At 48.8% G+C, this 6395-nt stretch overlaps 1 long non-coding RNA gene across 1 annotated transcript; it reads right to left on the reverse strand.

Moving 5' to 3' along the window:
• Window positions 1-4664: 4664 nt before the first annotated feature.
• On the reverse strand, window positions 4665-5488 carry LOC127304585 (uncharacterized). The gene is made up of 2 exons (XR_007853446.1): window positions 5132-5488; window positions 4665-4961 (listed from the first exon to the last, which is right to left on the reverse strand). It is a non-coding gene; the product is annotated as an uncharacterized lncRNA (long non-coding RNA).
• Between the last annotated feature and the right edge of the window lie 907 nt (window positions 5489-6395).

Consider the following 6395-nt stretch of genomic DNA (forward strand, 5'->3'; position numbering starts at 1 on the left):
TCCATCACCAAGTCGTCCGTAACCGTGGACACGACTTTTCGAAAAGATTTACCTTGCAGGGGTGTACAACTTTACCCACACGCGCCGACCGACTCTTAATGCCACTATAGATTAACACACTTCCTTGGTGTGCTGGCAGAGGGTGGTCGACCAAAACCTTTCCCTTACTTCGCCTATTCCATGAGTCAAACTAACTGGGGAGCTCCGTCATCGTAGGTAGCCATTCTCCGAGGCGGTCCCGGTCATTGTGCGCAGGGGATCCAGTTCAATGCCTCCAGCATCCTTCACCTCGGCCACGCCCTGTATGATGCACTTTGAAAACCTTTTCCATCTTCCCCCCCATGCGTATGGCAAATGGAACTCGCAAACTAATTGACTCATGGGTAAGCTAGGTAAGTTCGGGCCAAGGGGTTCCCATGGGCCCCGTGTGGTTGTACGCTCAGTCTTGGTTCCGAAGGCGAGAACCTCAGGTCCTAGTATCGGCCAGAACGAGTCAAATCACCACATCCCCATGTGGCGGCCCATCCAAGCCTTTAGCATGTTTATTAACATCATTACTGATCTTACCACGTCATCCTGTCAAACTAGGTTCATTCGTAGCTCTGATTCATCAACCGGATGGATCAGACTTCAACAGCTAAGCATGGCTAAGCATAACACATATACGGCTCTAGCGATGTGAACAAGCTCAGACCTAGTTTTGCTGGGAGCGGTGGATCAGTAACTCTGGGCTACAAGGATGGAATTATGCACACATAGGATATCTAGAACTGCCGATAAAACATATTTGAAGCGGATGCAATATGTAAGAACCAGAAGTAAAGCATTTCGAAACCATATATGAACCAGGTTAGGGCTTGCCTTGTCCCTCGTTGTTCGGGTGCTGCTCTTCAGGGGCGTTGATCTCAGGCTCGCTTTTCGGTCCCTATCGAGAAGAACCAAATACCGGAAAGGAAGAGCACAATCAAGACATGGTATAATGCAATGCACATACAATATGATGACATGTCATATTAAAGGGATTCGGTTAAACCCTAGGTGCATCGACGGAAAATAAGGGGGGTTCAGCATCGATCCCGACATATGAGAGGGGTCGATTTAGGGTTTCTACTAAGGCTTGATGTTTAATTGGTTCAAGCATGTATGAAACATGGATAACTAAATAGGAAATGTTTTTCTGATCATTTTGATATATAATTTTATATTTTTCTGATTTAAAATGAATTAATTATGAATTTCCAAAGTTTAATTCATTTTAAATCAATTTCAAAAAATTATATAAATAATAATAAAGTTGGACCCACATGTCATAATTTTATTCTTTTCTAAAATATTTCCTAAATTAATAAAATCCTGAAAGATGGGGTCCACCTGTCATAGTATTTCCTATTTAAAAAATACAAAAATTAATAACAGAAAGTACAGAAAAATAGGAAAAAGCAATTATGGCGTCATGCTGACGTCAGCCGCCATGAGCTCTCAATTGAGCTCGGGCTGAGGCTAAATCGAGCGATTTAGGCCGCGATAAGGCGCGCTAGCAGGGGCAAAAGATGCGCCTGGACGTGTGGAGTCGGGTGGTGGTGGCGCCGCCTGCCTTTGGTCGCCGGAGCTCGGCCGACGGCGAGATCGAGCGGCGTCCGGGACAGGTGGTGCATGGGGGCAGCGATACAGAGGGAGAGGAGAAAAGCTGAGGGCACCGGGAGGCTCAGGTGCTCACCGTGGTGGCGATGGCGAGGTCGGCGACGCCGGAGAGGGCTCGCCGGCGGCGAATTTGAGCGGAGGCCGGCCGTCTGTGAGGTGTAGTGTTAGGGTTTCCTCGCGGGAGAGCGCGAGAGAAGAGGGGGACAAGGAGGATTAGGGTTCAGGGCGCGGCGGCGGGACTAGTTATAGCCGCCAGGGGGCGGCGGCGGCGATCTTGGCGCGACCGACCATCGGGTGGCCGGCGAGCAGCCACCGAGCTGCTTCGGTGCGCGGGGAGACGATGAACATTTTGCAAAAACCCCCCTGGGGAAAAATTAGGCTGAGGTGGGTTTGCTCTTGGGCCACCTGGGCCGAGCTGGGCTGTTGCCAAGAAGGAAAAGAGAGAGAAGAGAGTTGGGCTGAGCCCAGGGAGAGGGAGAGAGGGGTTTTCTCCCTATTTTTCTTTCTTTTTTTCCTTTTTCTATTTCTCCAATTCAATTCAAATTTGAATCTGTTTGTATTTGGTTTGAAAACTCAAACTTTTCAGTGATATTTCTAAACGCACATGGCCTTATTGAGAAACAACAAAACCATGTTGCTTAGTATTAAAAACTTGGAAGATTTGAATGAGAAAGAGAGGGATTTGCATAATTCAAAAATGGAGATGCAAATTTTGTTCAAACTCAAACTACATGCATGAGATGCACATGAACACTCATTTATTTATGATAACAAGGTTGGGATGTTACATTCTTCTTCACCATCTTGAAATTTCTTGGGAGATAGCGGTGGTTGAAGCATGATGGTGGTGGCGGCGCGGCAGTTACTAGTTGCAAGAGCAGAGGAACAAGAAAGCAATAGGAGGAAGGAAAAGAGTAAAATATGTGTTTCTCTTTATAAAGGGGAAAGTTTCCAAGGATTATGGTCCGGTGGATCCGTGTCGTAAGCATTGGACGTAAATCTGGATCACCACGCGTCACAATGACAATCGCACCAAAGGACAGTAACCTTCACTATGCATGGAAATTGAGGGGACACCTCGGATGACGGGCAAGGATCAGTCATTTCCAAACTAATCACACAGATATAGGGTGGGCCTGTTAGGTCATGTCCTGTCAATCGAGCCACCATAGAGGCCACGTCACTGCTGTTGTGATCAAAATTATCGGCTCCTCATTTATAAAGCATCCGAAATAATCTACAGTGTTTGACCATTCAACTTGAGTCTACGCACGATTGCAAGCATTTTTCCTTAGACTCGGGGGCTACTCCTATCGGAGTGCTGGACGCGCACCCGATTAAAACTATTGAAGAAGAAGAAAAACGAACCCGAAGGTTCCAGAAGATCTAGGATCGAGCCCGTAGACTTGATCCTGAGTAGGGTAACGTTGTTTTCCCATCAACATTTAACTAACATCGATTTATCGAATAAGACTGGGCTCATACTATTGTCCCTTACGCACGATTGCAAGCATTCGTCCCTAAACTTGGGGAGGGGGGGCTACACCCATCGGGAGCGCTGGACGCGCACCCTATATCAAACAATTTCGACTTTAAGAAGATGAAGAAGGATCTAATGTTTTCAACAGTAACAGATATTCGGATGAAGACAATTATAGTCCCAGTCGGAAGCTTTACTTCGGCCAGTCACTTGGGGGCTACTGATGTGGGCATTACGCTTTGGGTACCCGACATTAGACTACCTCCTCCGACCCAACTAGGGGCCGATGAAGATTACCCAACTGCTAAGGTGGACCTATACGTCGTTTCCAGCGAAGGAGACCTACTCGAAGGTGGGTTCTTGACGAACAAGGCAAGTAGACACCGTACAAGGAGAGACTAGAATAGATCTCATTGTAACCTAGTCGAGTTCACACATGACTCTCGAGATCTAGCCTGCTATATAAAAGGCCAGGGGCCTGACGACAGAAAACTTCAATACGTAGCACCACCGTAAGTTAGAGCTAGAAACCTAGAAACCTTGCCTCTCGGCGAGTTAACCAACACAGCCTATCGGCTACCCCATTTTAACCCGATATATTCGATAATCAAGATCAGACAAGCATGAAGTAAGGGTTTTACCTCATCGAGTGCCCCGAACCTGAGTAAATCTCTCTCCCCGTTTGTTTGGTATACAATGTCTCGTGCTAGCCTGCAGGATTCCGTCAACACTAAGCCCCTCATGGTGGGCATTGCCGAGGAGCACTCTCGACAATGCCGGTGTCCCGCACCCTGTTCGGCGAAATGACTCAGGGCTGCCCAACATTGGACGATGCAGTAAGTTCGCTCGCGACCACAGTTTTCTATGTTTTATATGTTGGTTTCATCCCTATGTCTCGTAGGATTATTGGGCGGGGCGCCATGACAGCCAAATCAAGGCCATGATCCGCGAGGGACGCGGCGATGTCGTCTTTGAGGCGATCAAGCTGGGGCGCATGATGCATGGACACAGCCGCGGGCGCAATGGACAGAGTCGGAGACGCGGGATATCGATGACATCGATGGCACCCCACTCTTCTACACCGAGAAGACCCAGCAAGCTATGGACCATCGCATCACGGACGGAGAGGAGGAGGCAATCTAGCATTCGATGGTGCAGATTGGGCCTGAGCCGCCCGTGGTAGATGATCCCAAGAAGAAGGGAGAGCGCCATATGGGCATGGGATTCTCGGAGGATGAGGATAAATGCTTGTGCGAATCATGGCTAGCTGTCAGCCATGACTGCATAAACGGGGCGGAGCAGAAGGGGCTCAAGGTGGCGATGGGGACGGGTATCTCCGGGGGACTCTCTACCGTCCCCGCCCCGATCCCCGCTAATCCCCATCCCCGTCATCCCCACCAAGCTTCGCGGGGGGAAGATCATCCCCATCCCCGAAATATCCGGGTACCCGATCCCCGCGGATATCCCCGCGGGGATCAACAGTAGAAAAATAACACTAGAATAACAATAATTTAGAAGCAAAACAACTGCAGAAGTTGACAAATGAAACAGGAATTTTAGCAGATAAACGAAACATTAGAAGTTTCAACAAATAAACTTTTCAAGTCTAACCACAATATCACATAACTAAATAGTCGTAGCACTAGTACTACTAGCTCAATTACAACAATGAGAGTTCCAGTTCTTGTAACAATTAAAAAGCGAGGTAATCAGATTGGCTGAGTTGAAGCACACAGCCGGACATCCCATCTCCAGCTTGTTAATCTTAAATTCATCAATTTGTACTCCTGGAAAGCATGCATCACGCCTAGTAGTTGCTGCAAGTTGACAGTTCTTCATCCTGTTCATTTCAATGATAAAATATGTAAGAGGCAATAGCACATGTGTGTATATCAGTAATATCACTAGGCTAATTACACCTAAGTTCAATGTTATTTGATTTGTAGTTTTTTACCACAGAGCAAATGAAAATGAGTGAAATCAAAGACAAATACTGAGATGGCAAGTTACCATTGGTTCATCCTCCTCATCGAGGCAAGTCTGAAAGGTTGTAGAGAGTGACGAGTTGTTGTCCCCTGAAGTTGCAAACAATGTAACATTAGATGATTACAAGTGGTTTCAACCGTCGCCGTCTTCGTCGATTCGCCGGTCGCCGTCGGCGTCTGGCCGTCACTTGCGACTTGCCTTAGATCTTGAGGAGGAGAACGGGAGGAGTAGCTGTGACCCACGGGAAGGGACGGCCGGAGGTGCACGGACCGGCCGACGTCTGCCGCCCGCCGCTGGTTGTTTATTTGGGGTCGAGCAAGGCGCTGTCGATTGGGGATTTCGGGAAGAGAGGAGCGGCGGCTGAGTGCGAGGATAATGGGGGAGAATGAGACTAGCGGGTGCAGTTCTAGGGTTTTCTGTTATATATGTGGTGATCTATTTGACTGACATGTGGGGTCCCGGGTATCCACGGATTACCCGCGGGGACAATTTGTCCCCCATCCCCGCCCCGTTAGCTTAGCGGGTACCCGCCCCGGTATACTCGCAGGGCGAATTTACCCCCCATCACCATCTCTTAGCGGGTAGATCCCCGCGGATACCCGTCCCCACGGGGAAAATCGCCATTTTGAGAAGGGGCTGGTGAATTGGCGCAAGGTCGTCTAAGAGTACCATGAGAGGAAGCTTCACAAGCCCTACAACATGCGCAACTCACGCTCGGAAGAGTCCCTCCGGAAGGGATGGACATACATCAAACTGGAAACTTCAAAACTCTTCTCCCCCATGCAAAATGTTGTTGCCAACCAGGTGAGCAGCATCGGAATGACGGCTCTGGTAAGAATAGGGTATCCTCAGTCCATCGACACAGGTGTCATTGCAATACCGTTAACGCTCCATACGTGCATTTCAGGTACCAAGGCCCTTGGAGAAGTTCAAATCGGTGCATCATAAGGGCTTTTACATGGTCCAGTGTCAGGATGTGCTGAAGGGTGCGATGAAGTGGAGGATAGGCTATGAGGCCTGCAAGAAAGCATTTGACAATGGAAAAACCTCGGGGATGGTCGATGGCGAAGACGCCGCCCCTGGGAAGAATGCCCTTCCACCTCGCCCTCGCGGTCAAAAGAGTACAAAGGCCGATCTTGCCCGGGAGGCATCTGCACAGGCCTTGAGCGACGCACTGGCGAAGATCATGGCCGATGCTCAACTTGCTAAAGACAAAAGGGAGGAGAAGAGGTGCCAGGATAAGGTGGCCATCAGTGCCATCTATCTGAACCTCACCAAAGAGGTCATT

Source organism: Lolium perenne, chromosome 5, assembly GCF_019359855.2.
Source record: "Lolium perenne isolate Kyuss_39 chromosome 5, Kyuss_2.0, whole genome shotgun sequence".
Classification (NCBI taxonomy): Eukaryota; Viridiplantae; Streptophyta; class Magnoliopsida; order Poales; family Poaceae; genus Lolium; species Lolium perenne.